The sequence below is a fragment of the Solanum stenotomum genome, chromosome 7 (assembly GCF_019186545.1).
Source record: "Solanum stenotomum isolate F172 chromosome 7, ASM1918654v1, whole genome shotgun sequence".
NCBI lineage: Eukaryota > Viridiplantae > Streptophyta > Magnoliopsida > Solanales > Solanaceae > Solanum > Solanum stenotomum.
In genome coordinates, this window is record NC_064288.1 from 11448193 (window position 1) to 11467985 (window position 19793).

The 19793-nt window shown below is 37.4% G+C and overlaps 1 protein-coding gene across 2 annotated transcripts in view; it reads right to left on the reverse strand.

Annotated features, from left to right (window-relative positions):
- The window catches only part of LOC125871845 (chromatin modification-related protein EAF1 B-like), a 286021-nt gene extending 266432 nt beyond the window's left edge, over window positions 1–19589 (reverse strand). For both annotated transcript variants that reach the window (XM_049552529.1, XM_049552531.1), the window contains exon 1: window positions 19579–19589. The gene's annotated coding sequence lies outside the window, so the exon portion shown is untranslated. The remainder of the gene's footprint in view (window positions 1–19578) is intronic.
- Window positions 19590–19793: the final 204 nt, after the last annotated feature.

Here is a 19793-nt window from a genome sequence, read left to right on the forward strand (position 1 = left end):
CCGGTGTGACTACGAGATTGACACCACAATGTGAGCCCACCTAGCTCCGAAGATGCACCATGAGATACCAGACACAAATGAGATAAGGTAAATCTGAATTTCAACCATTATAAGAAAATTTATGATTAGTGAGTAGCAATAATAAGTATTAATAGGTATCATGAGGCTTGATGCGCAAATTTTGTTCTCGTCTAATTTTCATTCACTTATAGCAATTTACTTAGCTTATGCTTTGGAAATTCATGCTCTCAAGTTATATTTTATAATCAAGTTGGTTTATGTTAATTTACATGCTTGATCATAGCAATCCACATGTACAAATTGAAATTTATCCATCCCTGGACGGAAACTTCTGCATATTTTCAACAATATCATTTTCCATTCATGTCTTTTAAAACCCAACAGCAGCTTCTTGATTCAATCAACAAAGTTGATAGAATAAACTTGAATACAATGATCTTCTTGCTCATTATTGCATCTATTGTTGTGTCTGCAAAACTCGAGCTGGATTCGTCGAGGATTTTTTTAGCCTTGTATGGATATTCCCATCCGCTCTGTTTATATTTTTCCCCCAAAAAACTAGTAATAATCTGAATTCTGTATACTTAATTTTTATGTCTTGTACATCTTATAGGAGCCAAACATTTAGGAATGTCTCTTTATTGGCGCATGAGTCTCATATATACATATATATATAGTTTTGCAGATGATTACACTGTCTGTGTATGCATATGCGGGTTTAATATTCATGTGCCACATGACGATATATATCATCAAGTTGTAGATGACTATATTCAAGTCGATGCTTATTGTGCCCAATGTGGAGTGCCAAATTGTAAGAAGTATTTGATTTTTATGAATAAGAAGATTTTGTTTTGGTTTTATTTTATATAAAAAATTATGATTTCTCCAGATTGCAGCCCACAGATAGAAGAGACACGATAAAATAGGAAGAATTTGATGAAATTGTAAGGTTCTAATTAACAAATTTGAGAATTGAGACTTCTAAGGTGTTGATATGAATGAGTATTTTGTGGCAGAGATATGGTGATTTGCCTTACCGGAATGAGGTAACATTGCTTCAGCACTACGAGGAATAAGTTGGAGGCGCGAATAAACAAATTTTTGATCAAGATTGGGGCGTTAATGAAAAATATGTATATACTAATGGTCAAGATGGAGGCACTAATGAGCAAAAATGTTGTTCAAGATGATGTAGATGGAGTTTCGCCAGTTGATGAGTCTGAGATTTGGACACATTTAGGGATTTGTTTATAGAGATTTAGTGTCCTCAAATGCTTAATTTGTGTCTTATACTGATGAAAATTACTTGCTTTTTAGGTACAGGGATTGAGGAACAAAGCAACGACAGTAACATGCAAAAAGGAATGAAACAAACTAAAGAATTGAAGAAAGAAAAGCTTGATGATCGCCAAGAGCATTTCGCGACTCACCAAAGGGCCAGTTCCACCGCTGAGGTTTCGGTGTTCCAACCCAGAGGGAAGAAACCTAATCGGCGACAAGAAGGAGCAGTCGCTGAATTTCCAAGTAATTATGTGATACAGTGATGATCGCCTAAAGTTACAGAACCCAAGGATGCTGAATGACAAGGCAAAAAGGCGATGGAAGAGACTATAGGGCGTCTCGCCGAGTGGTTCGGCGTGCTCGACTTACTTCGCCAAATGGGCTTTTGTAGCATATTTTTGGCCACTATAATTAGGATTTTGAACATTTAGTTTTGCAATGAATCAAGTAATCTGGTGTATAATTTTGATTATTATTTTTCTATCAGAACTCTTAGAGCATTTCTCTCAAGAGTTTTTCCTTATCTTTAAAGGATTGAAGAAAATTCACTTTTGAGAAATTAGAAGTGGGTCTTTGAGATTCATCAAATTGGAGCATTGTAAGGACGAAATTACTCTTACCCAGTTGATGGATAATCAATTTGGTAACTATTTTTACCTTTTTATAATGTCTAGCTAAAATCCCAATTCTTGGGGTGTGATCATGTGATTATGGGCTGATTTAGTTTATGGATATTGCTAATTGTTAGTTTAAATGCTATTTAAAAGTAAGTTTAATCATTAATTGTTGTTCAATTTAAGAATTGTAGTTGCAAATGTAGTTCTATGTTTCTGTTCTTGGCCTGCTCGAGAGAAAGGTTTTAGAACTAAAATTATTGATTGATGATTTGTGGGTATTGGGTTGACCTGGTTTAGCTCAAGAGAGTGAATCCTAAACCCTATCTCACACATTCAGCTCGAGAGAGTGAATGGATTCAGGTGTGGGCTACTCTTAATTATATTGCTTGTTGAAGTTTGAAAGAAATCACCTGATTTAGGGTAATTGTTCAACAGAAAATTACCTCCATTATAGTCTAGCCTACTCACTAATATCTAGCTATTTTCTAATAGCTGCAATTACGCATTTGTCTATATTTTCCTATAATCTATCACATCCCAGGAATTCATCTCCATATTGTTAATTCCTAGTTTTTTGATTACTTTTAGCTGATAATCTAAAAACCAACCCCCCCCCCCATTTGACATTCGTGTCACCCTTTAACTTGAATGATGTCATTATTCGATAATTTCTATTCCTATGACTGATTTGACCACATTTATACTTCCCAATCGAATCTGAACCACGTACCGTTCCCTGTGGGATTCGATGCCAACTCATTTAGTTTGGTTTTATACTGATTTACGATCGTTGACACTTAGAATTGGAAGTAGTGTCGTTGAAACGCTATTAATCAAAATGGCGCCGCTGCTGGAGAGTGCTGTTGTTTGAAATTCTTTTTGTGAAGTTGAATTGTGTTCTTTTTAGTTATAGTTGAATACACTTACTTTTAGTTTTGGTTTTGTGTTGCTTGTTAAAATAGATGACATGAGCGTAAACAGTAGTAATGGTAGCCAAGTGGGCCACCAAGTTGCCATCGAGAATCTCAATGTTGTTAATGACCCGAATTTCAATGACCCCAACAAAATATGTGGTGTTGGTGCCATTCGTTTGCCTCCAGCTGAAGGAAACGGTGTGTTTCACATCACAAGCACCATGTTGCAGCTCCTACAACTGAAAGGTTTGTTTGGAGGGCTGGCTCATAAGGATCCCCATGAGCACATCACCAATTTTGTTGATGTTTCTGGACCATTCTCCTTTAAGAACGTATCTCAAGAATTGGTTCGGCTGAGGTTGTTCCCATGTTCTCTAATGGGAGAAGTATGTAAGTGGTTGGCTGAGTTGCCAAGAGTTTCCATCACTTCGTGGGATGAACTTATTACAACATTCCAAGTTCGATTCTTTCCCTCTTAGAAGATAATGACTCTTTGGGACAACATTCAAAGCTTCAAGTGCTTTGAAGGTAAGACAATCCATGAGACTTGGCTAAGGTTTAAGAAAATGGTGTTACAATGCCAACTCATGGACTGCCCGATAACATACTGTTGCAATATTTCTACAGGAGCCTTGATTCGGTGAACAAGGGAGTGACTGACCAACTTTCTCTGAGCGGTTTAAAGCAACAGCCTTATGTAATAGCAGCCTAAACTCCTTGATGGCATGACCAATATTAACCGGGCATAGTACACCCGCAAAGATCAAGTCTCTCCTCTTTCTTATAAATTGACAAAGGAGCAGATTGAAAGAGATCAAGAGAGAAACCAAAACATGGGAAAGATGATTACGCAACTTGACATCTTATCCAAAAAAGTCATGGGTGCTGGTGCTAGGAGTGTTAATGTTATGGCTGTTGGGGATATAAATCCAGATGACGACCAGAAATTAGCAAAAATGATGACCCAGGTGGATATGTTTGCCAAAAATATCATGAATTTGAAGTGTTGTACAAAAAGAAAGATTGGTACAATCCCCCCATGAGCATAAAAAGCCGAAGGACTTTGCGGATGGACTAATAGAAGAGATACTCTCACGCATTCTCAACAAAGTCAAAGAACATGACAGAGTGTTGAAAGATATAAAAGAGAATGTCTTAATTAAAAACCAGATGATTGTTTCTCATTCCACATCTATTAAGCTACTGGATACCCAAAAGGGTCATATTTCATATCATCTTAACCCAAGACAACAAGGGGGTTGCCAAGTGATACAATGGTGAACCCCAAAAATGAAGCTTGAAAGGGTACTTGCATCGTGCCACAACCTTAACGAAGGCACTTCTTGGGAGGCAACCCATGTTTTTAATTCTTTGTGTTTGTTTTTAGAATAACGAGTGTTGAATGTGTAGGTTAAAAAGTAGATTATGTTTGAGAAAAGCAGGTTGGCGAGCCAAGTGTCCTATCGGCGACTCACCGAAAAGGTTGGCGAGCCAGACTTGGACCATCATTGGACTTAAAAAAATAGTAGGTGGGAGTCTGTAAAACTCGGCGGGAACATGGACAAGTCGACAACTCGCCGAATCGATCGGCGAGCCCGACTTTGTCCGTCGTTTCGACCCCCAATTTGACTGGTGGTCTAGTAAAACTCAGCGAGGTAAGTCACCACTCGGTGCATCGCCGAGTGGTTCGGCTATGATGACTAATACCGCTGAAAGGGCATTGAACTGAAAGGTTATAAAAGGTCAAACGGTTTAGTTTTTAGCCTCGCACACTTGTACCCACACGCTATAGTTTTCATATTTTCTGATTTTTATCGCTTTTTTCTCTTGATCTTGTGCTCGGAGTTGGATTACATTGCCGCCTAGCATTTCAAACTATTATTCTGGCTTAAAGGTTAGTTTCCTGAACCTCAAACTCTTGAATAGTGGTTGAACTCGAATGCGCTTGTTTAAATCTTGTTGTTGTGTGCAGGGCATGTACTGAAATCGTAGTGTTGTGCTAGTTTACCTATCGTAGTTTTGTAATTGTGCTTAATTGCTTAAATGGTTGATTTCCCGAGTTTCATGCTTTAAAATTAATCATAAATTATTAGGTTGTGATAAATTGTTTTTTGGGTCTAGTCGGGTGAGGTCTGAGTAACCCCAATTGTGCTAAATGATATACTTTACCAAATGATTGAGCGTTTGACGTCATTCTTCAGGGCAAACATCAACAAATGGTCAATTATGGCATAACTGAGGAAAATCTGAGTACCCCGATGGCATGGAACAAATATATTTGGGCTTAGTTGCATAAGTGAGTAGTATGATTTTGTTTTGGGGGGTTGCAGGCTTGAATTTGGGAAACGGGGTTGAAATTTGGCACGTTGGGCTATTTGACGAACTAGGTCAAGCGCGCCAAATCATTCGGTGGTTTGCCAACATCCCCTTTGATTGCCTTTAATTTCGTGTTTTCTCTAGAATAGAGTCTGTAACTTTTCACGGAGAGCCTGCACTTGCCGAGTTCACTCGACGACTCGCCAAAAGTCTCCTTAGATCGCCCTTTCTGTGCCCCTAATCCCTAAAACACGCTATTAATTTTGGTGGGCTATCTGAACTCGCCCATTAAGGTCAGCGATTCACCGAAGGGACCTGAACATCGTTGATAGGCCATTTTTCTGAAAAAATTTCAGGTCAATCGTGTCGGTGAGCCCGACCTGGCTCGCTAAAGTGATTCAGCGACTCGCCGATCAGTTTGGCAAGTCTTTCTGCAACTTGTGCGATGTATTGTTTTTGGATTATTTCTAACTCTTTCTAGTGTGTTTTGCAGATATGGCTAGACCAAAAGTAGTAGGACAAGAAATGCCACCCCACAAGCGGGCAAAGAGAATCATTATCAATGAAGATGTCGCTGCATCCAAATGAAAAGCAACAAAACTTCCTACCACAGGTGGGAAGGGTAAAGGAAAGGGGAAGGCGCCAACTACTGAATCACCGGAGGTTAGCTCCGATAGCGAGGGAGTTTACTCTACTTACCTCACCACCTCTAAGAGTGAGGGAGAGCACCAAGACTCTCAGGCTGACATTTCTGAGCCACCCGAGAGCTGAAATACACTCCAAGAGGTTGAATGATCCGTCTAGGATCCTGGTACCCCAGGCCACTACTCCTCCTCCTGTTCCAAACCAAGTTGTGGTCCCAGCACCTCCTACAAATGGTCCTCCCCCCTATCTCTCAATAGACTAAAGGCCGAGGGACTGAGGACTATTATTGAGGAGAAAAGGCTATCTATATATGGGGTGATAGACCGATACACAGAGATTTGGAGCACCTTGAAATCCCATAAGTTCCAAATTTTTACTAAATCCCTGGGCCTTTACATTCCTAATTGGGTCCGGGAGTGTTACACTTCCTACAGAGCTTTGGTGCCACAAGGGAAGAGGAAGAAGAAGGTTGTTGCCTTCAAGCTAGTAGATTAAATGGTCGTTAGGGGCATGGAAGTGAAATGCAACAATAATGATATCAATGTAGTATTGGAGTGTACCAACAACATTGAGATGACTACCAATACATGATGAAGAAAAAATCATTGGAGACTATGAAAAGCTGGTTAGCACCTCTTTTATCCGATGGTAGTCCTAGGTGGATCGAGGCTAGAGCGCCCATAAAGAAGAAAGAACTAAATGTAGCAGCGAGGTACTAGTTCAGCTTCATTAGCACTACAATACTGTCATCCCAGAATGAGTCTATCCTCCGGCACACGAAGGCAGCCTGTCTTGGTTCCATCATTGATGAGAAGAAGCTGAATTTAGGCATGATCATTAGACAGAAGATGGACTTATGGGCTAGGCAGCGCCAGACATCGCTCTTATTCCCGGTGTTGATCACCAAGTTATGCAGGTGAGCTCGAGTTCCCAGAGATGAGAAGAAGGACGTGGACGTGATTCCCAACTCTTCTAGCGATATCCGATGCATTAAAGCAGACTACTTAAAGGATAAGGCTGAGAAGAAGAAGGCAGCCCCGATGGACTCATCCCCAGTTGTGGACATTGAGACCTTACCTGCAGAGGCAATATTACATATTCCACCCTCTAGGCCTTCAGGCAACTCTAACTTTGCCCTTTCTATGACTCCAAGTTTTTCTACAACACCCTTGCCTCCTAGGTCTATTGCTAGTGTTGTTGTCTTCTGACCTCCACTCATCAGGCCTACGATACTATGGATGGGACATCTAGCCCATGCAGCTGATAGGCGTGCATCCAAGCTAGAGGCTATAGTCCTTGGGATGATTGAGAGAGCTCTCACTGCTGCTGTGACACCTTTCAAAGAGTCCATTGATGCCCTTGCGGCAAGGATAGAGGTGTGTGAGAAAGGTCAGGGAGCTACTAGTTAGGTGACGACCTTAAAGGCCGCAATTGTAGAGTTGACAACTGATGTGGACCAGCTGAAATCCACAAATATATCAATGATTTTTGGGATCGTGGAGATCCTTGATATGCTAGTTGATTCTGATGTGCCTCCGATCACCACCGCAGATAAGGTTCGAGTTGATGAGGTGGCTGCTGCCGAGTATGAAGCAGAGACTGATGAGGAGCAACTCGGTCTCTAAGAGGAGACCACATATGAGGGCCTGATAGAGGTTGAGGAGGCTATGGTGCATTCAGCTGTGTAGATTTCATTCGCAGATATGTCCATGCCAGGCTGTAGTGGAGCCAATGTTGCTATTACATCTGGCACTGATGCGCATGACCAGATTATTACACCGGGCACTAATTCCCCGATAAATGGAGAGACTGAGTAGACACGACTATCCTTTACCTCCATCTCTATTGCTTTAATGACTTTTCTATTTTAGTTGCAGTTTAGGACAACTGCTTTTCTTTTGTGGGTGGGGTGAGGTATGTTTATACCTACCTCTTTTGATTACATTTTATGTATATATATATTGGGTTTTTGTGTTTTAAATCATGTGTTGATTCTATCTTGTGGATATTTGAGATTGTGGCTCCTTGTTTTGAATGAAAATGGCTTTGACCCATTTGAAATTTTTTACCACCTCTTGTTTTATGTGAATGTGGTTGTTCTTGTGCAAATTTGAGTATCGGTTATGATCAATACCGATGACTTGAATAGTGCTCTTAATCGAAGAAAATAAATGCGCTGCTACGATGAGGCCAAATGAAGTTGCATAGACAATGTGAAAACTTTTTGCATCTCATTGTGACTAACTAGTTATCGAATGGAGTATCTTGTGATGAACATTGCACACTAGCTCGAATAAATCTCGTTTGATATTGGTGCCTATCCCTTGTGTGATAAGCTTACCTTGAATATTGTGTGTTGTGACACCTAGAATTTGCCCCATTGGTCCGGTTGACTAAGTGATGCAAGCTCTTGAAATGATCTTAGGCAACAATTTAGATAAGTGAAATAATTTGATAATATACCTCTTTTTTTGGCCAACCTTGTGAGTTGTGTGAGTCATACTTGAACCCCTTTGAGCTTTATCCTTTGCTTGGAAGAAACTTGAACAATTGTGACCCCTCTTTATCCATTCACCTATAAATCTCATGAAGTGTGGTCTATTTAAGTAACTAACTAAGGACAAAAGCCTAAGTTGGGGGTGTCGTGAAAAGTGAAGGTAAACCAAGAAGTGTGAAGAATTCCCCCTTGACCCATGATCTTGAAAAATATGGAATCCGTCCATATAAAAAAGATAGAAAGAAAATAAGAAAGCAAAAGAAAAGGAATGAAAAAGTTGTGAAAGTTGCCAAAGGAAATGGGGTGTTCCGTAGTCCAGTGAAAGTTGAATAATGGGGTGAATTTTGAGCATGATTAAAATGCTAAAGAAAAGGAAGAAAAGTGTTGTTCAGACCAAATTTAAAGAGGGTAGCAACCACTAAGCCTAAACGACCATACCTTTACACTCATCCCCATTACAGGCCTTGAATAGACCTTTTTGCTCTTGAGTGAGCTGAAATGAATGTTGATTGAAAAATAAGGGCAAACCTATGGGTGAAGTCATGCATGTGTTCATCTTTGTGAGTGTGAGAGTTGTATGTGATTCCAGAACTATAAATTTTTGAGAAATTGTGTGTGAGTATGGAATCATCTTTGTTGTGAGGGAATTTGAGTACCTTTGTTGAGCTTGAACTTGCATTTGAGGCGAGAATTGTGAATTTGAGCATCTTTGGTAAAAGTGAGTTACAACTTGAATCTTTGAGTGCACAATTGATTCTTGCATAAGTAAGTTGAGTCATGTTGTGTTCATTCATGACTGAGTCTTCTGTAGCACTGCTTGAGACATCCATTTTCAAATGTTGAACTTGAGTTTTACTTGAGGACAAGCAAAAGTCTAAGTTGGGGGTGTTGATGAGTCCAAGATTTGGACTCATTTAGAGCTTTGTTTATATAGATTTAGTGTCCTCAAATGCTTAATTTGTGCCTTAAACTGATGAAAAATCCTTGATTTTCCGGTACATGGATTGAGGAACAAAGCAAGGACACTAACATGCAAAATGAACAAAACAAACAGAAGAATTGAAGAAAGGAAATCCTGGTGATCGCCAAGAGAGTTTGGTGACTCTCCGAAGGGCCAGTTCCACCACCTAAAGTTCCAGTGTGCAATCCTTGAGGGAAGAAACCAAATCGGTGAAAAGAAGAAGCAGTCGAGGAATCGCCGAGTAATTCTGTGATACAGTGATAGTTCGCCTAAAGTTACAGAACCCAATGATGCTAAATGACAAGGCGAAAAGGTGATGGAAGAGATCAACGGGAGGCTCGCCGAGTGGTTCAGCGAGCCCCACTTACTTTGCTAAATGGGCTTTCGCAGTATATTTTTGGGAATTATAAATAGGATTTTGGACATTTAGTTTAGCAATGAATCAAGTAATCTGGGATATAATTTTTTTTTTTCTATCAGAACTCTTAGAACATTTCTCTGTAGAGTTTTTCCTTAGCTTTGAAGGATTGAAGAAAATTCACTTTCGAGAAATTAGAAGTGGGTCTTTGAGATTCATCAAATTGGAGAATTTTAAGGACGAAATTACTCTTATCCTGGATAATCAATTTGGTAACTGTTTTTACCTTTTATAATGCCTAGCTAAAACTTTAGTTCTTGGGGTGTGATCATGTGATTATGACTGATTTAGTTTATGGGTATTTCTAATTGTTGGTTTAAATGCTATTTAAAAGTGAGTTTAATTATTAATTGTGATTTAATTTAATAATTGTAGTTGCAAATGCAGTTCTATGTTTTGTTCTTGGCTTGCTCAAGAGAGGTTTTAGAACTAAATTTATTGATTGATGATTTATGGGTATTGGGTTGACCTGGGTTTAGCTAGAGAGAGTGAATCTCAAACCCTATCCCACACATTCAGCTCGAGAGAGTGAATAGATTAAGGTGTGGACTACTCTTAATTGTATTGTTTGTTGATGTTTGAAAGAATTCACCTGATTCGAGTAATTGTTCGAGAGAAAATTACCTCCATTATAGTCTAGCCTACTCACTAATATCTAGCTATTTTCTAATAGTTGCAATTACCCAATGTCTACATTTGCCTATAATTGATCATATCCCAAGAATCCTTCTCATTATTGTTAATTCCTAGTTTTTGTGACAACTTTTATCTGAGTTTTATTCCTATGACTGATTTGACCACATTTATACTTCCCAATTGAATCTAAACACATAACGCTCCCTATGGGATTCGACCCCAACTCATTTAGTTGGATTTTATACTGATTTACGATCGTTGACACTTAGAATTGGAAGTAGTGTCTATGAAAAGTTATTAATCACAAATGAACTGAAGGAAGTTGTCGATCAACTGAATAGATAATATGATTTATGAACCAACAAATGCAGATATTAATACTTTGTTACTTGTCTTTTTAGTTTGAATTTGTGTGGGGAATAATATGTTTTTTTGGAGTGAATCGGTAATAATCAAAATACAATGAAATGTTCATGGGAACTTTATTTATGTATGTTTTTCTGCCTTCATACATATGTAATTCTTCGAGTTTTTGGCCAGAAACATCCCTACATTATATTCACAACCTAAACTACATCCTTGTAAACTATACCTTCAAACGGAAAATATGCCTAAGATCACTACCCCACACTTAGAGCCATGTTCATCCTCGAACAACTTACTAACTAATCTTAGACCTACAGTCCATACTATGGTATTTGTGCATCCGCTACTTCCTTTCAAGGATCTGTAATCAGTTAAAACAAGCATGTTTTCACTCAAAATAGGCCTTGCCCACTTTCATACATCATACAACTCATGTAATTGACTTGACACCTTTTTGAAACCAACATATACAACTTCATGTGCACCATTACTCATCACATATCTTTCATAAAACAAGTGCCCCTGACTCAACAGAATTGTCCGTACACTCAACACAACACATTGAATATAGTTTAAGGACTTCGCAAACATTGTACACTCTCACTCAACAATGACATCATACATGCATGCATTGAGAACCATAAGCTTGCTCTTTATGTACATCACCACTAATTAAGCGTGTTTTGCCCAAAATCAAACAGGACTTTATGGGTTTAGTGCAAGCTTGAGGTAAGGGAGGATACATTTAGATAAAATTAGTGACTTATCCTCCCTAATGCATATGTTTCGATTTTCTTGCTACATTCCCAACTTTTTCCTTTCTTTGGCCCTCTCTGCATATTTTACCACTAGTACTTCCAACCTCGCCCTTATTTTATGCACATCTCCTTTTATATATATATATATATATATGTATATATATTACTCTAGTTTTGACACTTAACGATAGCCACCCTCAACAGTCAAGTTAGAGATTTCTCTCAAGTTAAGGTGCACATTGTCCTTGTAAGGACCAGGGCCATTATTAAAGTATTTTCTGAGTTAGCCATCCTCAACTTAGGCTTTTAACCTTAGTCTAAGTGCACAATGTCCAAGGGACCACGGCCAATCACAGATTTAGGAACTTATGGGGTATCATTTTTCTGCCTCTTTTCTTAAGAAATTAGGCAGGTCAAAATGAGCCTGACTTAGTGACCTTTAAAATGTTTGAGAATTTAAACCATAGCAGCTGAAATTAGGCAGGTCAAAATGTTTGAGTTGTATCTCTTACTCAAACAGATACATCTCGCAAGAATTTCCTAGAGACAAACACTATGTTGCTTAGACTTAAAAACTGTCCATGGGTGCGTATTAGAGTACGAAGATCCGACATGCAACATGGATCACGCACACCCATTTGGCTTCTCTCCCTTGCTTCCACAATTGTATAGGCTATGGCTATATGCAAATCAACAGTAAAACCACAAATATCAATCAATGGTTATGTTAAACTATTGATATTGTTAAGGTTTTCATGAGGCTGATCTTGACCTGTCATTCAAGATTAACTACCTTTTCCTGTTTCGATTTCATGGCTACAGTCACTTTTTCATAATATAACAATAGATAGTTGATAACATGAAAAATAGATCAACACTTGAAATCCATTAAACAATGGTTTTCATCTTCCCTCAGTGAAACACAACCGTTGCACCTGGAGATTTTAACAATTAATATTCGAAATATAGAGCATAATATCTATGAGCCGTAACCGTACAAATCCACATCCAACATATTATTCTACCAAAAATGGGTAACGAGTTGCTCATTTGTGGCTGTGCCATCATTTCTGCTAATATTACACATAGAATTAAGTAGGGCTGAATGTCAGTGCATTAACCCTCCTAACAGATAAAACTTCATTTATGTCCCCGCTCAAAATATCTTCCAAAGATGCACGAGTGTCCAGAAAAAAGGCCTTAGAAAGGAGCTTCCTACATGGTGGTGGCCATTGCTGCTAAGCTATGAACTAGTCTATTCTGTTCTCCGTGGATATGGATCACCTTTAGAATATGCCTCTGGAAGAGGCACCTGCATATCCAAAATTGAAGAGTTGTGCATGTTAGTGTTATAAAGTGACAACTACTTCCTGGGCATCAATATTAACTTGTAGAGGCTGTAAATTATGCAGAACAGTTATAGTCAATCCAAGTAAGGGAGCGAGTAATCCAGGTTAGAAAACATTTTTGTAATTGAAATCAAAGAAGTAAATCCTAAATTCCATTGTCCGCTCATATCCTAAATACTCCCGTCCCTACAAAATTCATGTTATTGTCCACCCTTGCATCTGTATTGACCATGTAAACAGTTTCCTGGGGGGTTCCTATGTCACATGCAGAATTTTAGATTGTCCTAACTTGGTTGTACATGCTAGATATTTAACAGCACAGAAATTAATGATCAGTTGTTTTTGTTCAAACATGAATTGGTTACGTTGTGTACAAATGAACCATAGATAGAATGGTATGAAAACTCTATAGGGAACATATTCAAGGAACTTATTAGAGAAGAGATTGATAAGTTTATAACCTGGTAGGAAGGAAGATAAGGTAGACACAAAAGCACTGATGACCATCATCAGCCAGCACACAAAGGTCCCATACAACCTAAACCAAAAGCAACAGGGTGAAGGAATACATGTCATATGATGTAAAAAACTAAGAGTAGGCACCAGATAATGAAGAAATGTTTCACTTGAAATGAAATAAGACGAGGCTTTTCATCTCACTTGGTGATAAATACAATTTACCACTCTACTAAGGAACAAGATAAGAACAAATTATAGTAGGAACCTTTTTGTTAGAACTAACAGAGATAAACATTTTCGCTGTCATTCAAATACTGGTGCGTAACCTCCCACACTAGTCTCATGACCATAATTCATAGCATCCAAATATTTCCTCAATTGCTTTTTCCATCAAACCAAGTTTGCAGATTCGAGTTACTGCTAAACTGAAAGAACTATCGGCCTTTGACAGAACAAATAAATAAAATTAACAAAAGATAGTAAGCTATTGGCAACAAAGAAAACCACTGAAGTTAGATACTATACTAGACAAAGACTCTTATTCCATGATTCCTTTACCATAGTAACTGTATTTTAAAGAGCACTAGTAATGAAGATCCTACATCAAACAATAATCCCGGCAAGGGCAATGCATAGTTTCATGTCATTCACACTAAAGATATGTCTCATTCCCTTAAAATGCAGCTTGAAAATATAATCAATTTCCAACTTTATTAATTCTTTTTGAGTTTTGAAGACACCAAATTCTACAACCAAATAAATGTTCTAAGAAAAGTCGTTTCATAGAATATGCAAAGCGAAAAAGTAGAGAAGATCTCTAGCAGATCATGTGTGACAATGTACTTTGAACATGCAATGTAGGAACAACAACAACAACAAACACAATGTATTCTCACAAGTGGGTAGAGGCTGTATGTATGTAGACTTTACCCCTACCTTTGAGAAGGTAGAGGTTGTATCCAAAAGAACCTTAAACATGCAATATATTTCTCTATATTTTGACAATAGATGAAGAATGGAACTGCACCTGCAAGACATGTATAAAGTGGAAACTTATAAATCATTAATTACACAATTGTAATTCATCTGAGCATCTGCAGCCTTCATTGTTGCTTAATTCTTGTTGGTTTTGTGAAAGTGGACAGACAGGGCTTTCAATGTAGATTTCATTCGACAAATGGGCACCAAAGTTAGTAACCTCAGCATATCTAATCGGATCATCGCATATCTTTTTGATAACAGATGGTGTATCCTCTTGATTCTGTATCACTCCAGGTGCTCCAGAAATAAGCAAAGTCTCACATTTATTTGACATGTAACATGATAATGGTGGTTAATGGGTTTGCTCAGGGTTTGATGGGTGTTTTCATTTCCCTCCGACGCCGTTTTGGTTGCTGAATTATTTTAGCTTTTTGAGAAGAAGGTTTAATTGTCTTGCTTTGTAATTGTGGGAGATTCTTAGGTTTCCTACACGGTTTACCCGTTAAATGAGTTTCCCCCAAATTGTACTAAATCTACTGTGGATTGTTACAGATTTAATCTACCAATAATTCTCACTCAATCTTAAATTATCTCTTGCGATTTTTAAAAATATTCTCTCTTCGTTCACTTTTACTTGTCCACTATTTGAAAAATAGATTTTCAGTTTTGCTTGTCACTTTTAACATATCAAGAAAAGATCAATTACTTTTTCATAGTTTACCACTAGAATTAATTACTCATATGGGAACTAAAAAAATCATAATATTTTACGTGTATTTTTTACTATCCAGTCTTTTAGCAAACACACTTAAAGTATTGTGGAGAGAGATTAACATAGTGAGAAAAATAGTAGTAATATTAAATGAGATCAAAATAAGGATATTTTAGTCAAGTTACCTTTTTAGTTAATGCTTTTTTAAGGGACATAGAAAAAAAACATGGCAAGTAAAATGAATTGTTTTAGAAGTTCAAGACAAAAATTAATAATCTTTCCCATTTACCCTTAGAAATTATTGTTCTTGAAGATTACAAATACTTCAATTATGAGTTATGCTGTGATTATTTAAATATCAATAAAAAAATAAACTAGTCTAAAACAAAAGCATTAGTAAATACTACATGTTATTTGTCAAACTAATGACTTTTTTTTTTATGAAGAGTGAGATTAATGGCATTGTTTTTGCATGGATTAATAGTTTTTATTTATCTTATTTTCCTTGCTACATTGACTTGATCATTGAGTCAAATAGAGCTTCATTTGAAACGACATAAGACATGGGTTTTTATCTCACTCGGTGATACATAACCATTGCACCTGGTTCTTTGTGAAGTTTCAATATTTTGAAGATCAACCAAAATGTAATAGAATTCTTTAAGAATTTCAACTTAGATAATATTTTTCCACTCTATTAAGGAACACGATAACAACAAATTCTAGTAGGAACTTTTTTGTTTGAAATAACAGATGACAAAAATTCATTTCATGTACTCTAGAGTAGAGAAGACCTTATTAATGTCATAGCAAAGCTACTTCTCCAAGAATCCCCTATTTAGCCCACTCTGTTCACATGATCGTATTTCATAGCATCTCAATATGTCCTTATTTGCTTTTTCCTTCAACCAATTTCTTAGATGTCAATGTTGCTGCTAAACTAAAAGAACTTTCTGCATTTGACAGGCTAAATAACTAAACTGGTGAAAAGATAGTGACGAGAAAAATACCAAACAATTAGAAATAAGGAAATTCACTATAGTTAGATACTATACCAGACAATGACTCTTATTCCATGATTCCAACGATGAAGACAGTATATGCCAAACAATAATCCTAGCAAGGGCTAGTCTTTATTGGTGTGTTCAACTGCCATGATTTTCATGTCCCTCACACTAGAGGTATGACACATTTCCTTTAAAATAATTTTGCTAAAAGTTGCTCCATAGAATATGCAAAAAAACAAAAGAACAGAGAACATGTCCCTTAAACACGCAATGTATTTTTCTATAGTTAATAAAAGAAGAATTGAACTTACAAATCATTAGTTACACAATTTTCATTCATCTGAGCATATGCAACCTTGATTGTTGATTAATCCTTGTTGGTTTTGTGAAAGGGGATAGACAAGGCTCTCATTGTAGATTTCCTTCGAGAGATAGGCGCCAAAGTTAGTAACTTCTACATATCTAATCGAATCATCCTTTAGATAGTATATCATTTTGATAACCGGTGGTGTATCTCCTCTTGATTCTGTATCATCCCTGCTGCTCTAAAAGTAAATAGAATCTCACCTTGAGCCATTTTTAGTGCAACAAATTTCTCCCTTTTTCCCTCCTTCACCGATGGACCCTGTTGCCTATTCCGCTCGTAGGTGTACAAGTTTCCGATCAGTTCATCCATGGTAAGTGTTGGCTGATAGAGGATATTCTCCATATCAAGATTTGATCCCTTAAGATCTTAAAGATAATTGTTGTAATCTAGAATATCTTTTTCTTCTTTTTAGTAAAATATATGATTTTATAGAATCCCAGATTTCATGGGATCTAGGTGATTCAATCTCTCATGTATATAAAGCCTTGTATAGGACATAGAAAAATATGAATAAAATTATTCAACTATCTTATTCCACATGGTATCAGAGCTTTAGGCTTATTCCTTACTAGTTTTATTCATCTTGTCTTGAAATATATATATTTTTTTTAATCTTTATCTGCCCAAAGACTGAAACCATTCAAGAACCATGCCAGAAAATGTGACTGCTGCAACTATTCCAGCCTCTGGAACTGTTTCTGCAACTGTAGAGAATAACTCTACAGTTTCATCTGGTGATCTACAAAACATTCAAGCCTCTTATCGGTTGAATGGAAAAAATTACCTTAAATGGGCTCAACTGGTTCGTACCTTTTTAAAGGGTAAAGGGAAAATACGACACCTTCTTGGTACAGGACCATCTAAAGAAGACCCCACGTTTGATGCATGGGATGAACATGATGCAATGGTGATGTCCTGGTTATGGAATTCTATGCTTCCAGAAATCAGCGATAGCGTTATGTTTTTGAGCACCGCTAAGGAAATTTGGGATGCAGTGAAGGAGACGTACTCTAAAGTACATGATGCTGCCAGGATCTATGAAATAAAAACAAAACTTTCTGCAGCAAAACAGGGAGCTCGACCTGTCACTGAATATTCTAACTTTTTACAGGGGTTATGGCAAGAAATGGATCATTATCAATGCATTCAAATGAGTTGTAAAGATGATGCTGTAATTCTGAAAAGATTTATTGAAAAAGAAAGGATTTATGATTTTCTTGCAAGATTAAATGCAGAATTTGATTCTGTGAGAGTGCAAATCTTAGGAAAAGAAGATCTTCCATCACTGAATGAGACAATGGCCATAATACGGACAGAAGAAGGACGGAGGAGTGTTATGCTTGAAACTCAAATTAATGAAGGATCAGCTCTTGTAGCAAAAGGGGCAAGTTCAAAAGAATCTGAAGTTTCACAATCGGAGAGCACCATTAAGCCCACGGGTTCATACAAACCGCCATTCAATAGGGACAATCTTTATTGCACCTATTGCAAAAAATATCGGCACACCCGAGAGAGATGCTGGAGACTCAATGGTAGACCTCCAAACAGAAACAATAGTGATGGAAAGCAGGCAAATTTAGCAAGCAACCCTCAGGCTGATGAAACAAATCCACACTCAACTTCAGCAGGTAGTTGTTCATTGGCCTTCACAGGTATTTCTTGCTCTTTTGTTACTAATGTCTCAGACAAACTTTTTCCAATATGGGTGGTTGATTCCGGGGCAACTGATCACATGACCAGTTCCTTTCATCTCTTCATATCATATTCTCCTTCTTCTAGCTATAAAAAAATAACTATAGCTGATGGTTCAGTTATTACTGTAGCTGGACAAGGAGATATACCACTAGGGAAATCCTTGATACTTAAAGATGTCCTTCATGTCCCAAAGTTATCTGCAAATCTCATTTCTATCCAGAAACTCACCAAAGATTCCAAATGCCAAGTAACTTTCTTCCCTTCATATTGTTTATTTCAGGAACAGAACATGAAGGAGATGATTGGGCGTGCTAGTGAGAAAGGTGGTCTTTATTGTCTGGATGTCCACGATGGGGGAGATACAACTAAGAATTCCTTATCTAGTTCATTCTTGTCTGAATCTGTTATGTCCAATAAAGAAAAAGTATGGCTTTATCATCGTCGGTTAGGTCATCCTTCCTTTTATGTAATCAAGATGATGTTTCCATCTTTGTTCAAAGATTTGATTGTTGAGTCTTTTCATTGTGATGATTGTGAAATTGCAAAACACAAACGGATTTCCTATCCAATTAGTCACAAAAGAAGTCAAACTCCTTTTTCTCTTATACATAGTGATATTTGGGGACCCTCTCCCATTCTTAATATTTCTGGTGCTAGATGGTTTGTGTCATTCATTGATGATTGTACAAGAGTAACGTGGATCTATTTGCTAAAGCAAAAATCAGATGTTAGTCGAATTCTTCCCACTTTTTTTAATCTGATCAAAACTCAATATGATGTGCCTATTAAAAGATTTCGATCTGATAATGCCAAAGACTACTTCAATCAAACACTCTCTGTTTTCTTCCAAAAAGAGGGAATTATTCATGAATCTTCATGTGTCAATACTCCTCAACAAAATGGGATAGCAGAGAGAAGAAACGGTCTGTTACTTGACATTACTAGATCACTATTGTTTCATAAAAGGGTGTCAAAACAATATTGGGGAGAAGCTGTCCTAACTGCTGCACATCTTAGTAACAGAATGCCATCAAGAATTCTGAACTTTAAAAGTCCACTTGATACTCTTAGGAATTTCTTTCCAATTTTTGAAATTTCCAATAAATTGGTTCCTAGAATCTTTGGGAGTGTTGTCTATGTTCATATTCATTCTCAAAATAGAGGCAAATTAGACCCACGTGCTCTTAAGTGTGTTTTCATAGGATATTCTCCTACTCAAAAAGGTTACACGTGTTATCAACCATCATCAAAGAAATTCTTTGTTTCAGCTGATGTTACATTTGATGAGAGTGAATCCTTTTTTGGTCATTTTTACAATCAGAGGGAGTCGTTGAAGGGAGAGGGACCTCTAGACTTGTCACTATTTGATTTTTCTATTTCTAGTCGTGCTAAATCCTTGCCCGAGTCATCATTTCTTCGGTCACCTGAGTCTCTAAATCCAAATGAACTCATTGAGTCTCCTAATCTGGATATAGATAATGGAATTCTAGAAAATAATCTACCATTGCAGGTTTATTCCAGAAGAAAGAGGCTAACTGATCAAACTACTCAGCTGCAATCATCTTCTAAGGTTACTGCTCCTAGTACCCATCCTACACCTGTTGAACCATCAGAAACACCAAACCAAACTGATCATAAAGAACCTAACCAACCTAATGATCTTGACCTTCCCATTCCCCTCAGAAAAGGAACCAGAACTTGCACACAACACCCTTTGAGCCTTTTCGTGACATATCAAAATCTATCCCCAAAACATAAAACTTTTCTCTGTAACCTCCACACAATTTTTG